The sequence below is a fragment of the Penaeus monodon genome, chromosome 29 (assembly GCF_015228065.2).
Source record: "Penaeus monodon isolate SGIC_2016 chromosome 29, NSTDA_Pmon_1, whole genome shotgun sequence".
In the NCBI taxonomy this organism is placed as follows: domain Eukaryota; kingdom Metazoa; phylum Arthropoda; class Malacostraca; order Decapoda; family Penaeidae; genus Penaeus; species Penaeus monodon.
In genome coordinates, this window is record NC_051414.1 from 23,106,368 (window position 1) to 23,106,680 (window position 313).

Genomic DNA, 313 nt, shown 5'->3' on the forward strand with positions numbered 1-313 from the left:
TATACCATTCGGTAGACCAAGTCAAAATGTTTGTTTCCTTGTCTTTTTTCACACAATCATGAAAAAGATCCAACAGGAACCACAATCAATATCTATTATCAGCTCCAAAATAAGACCTTTATTCACACACCTCATAAGGGCTGAAATTGCTTCCCTTTCGCCTCCAGCCGTTGTGACAGGTGTATCACGGCAGCGTGTGACAGCTGAATTAAGTTGCCATGGAAACGCGACGCCCGAAGATAGTGTGACTTCGGAGGCTGGCCTTTGTGTACAAAATCGGCGAGAAGTGATGGGGGACAAATTGTAAGCGTTG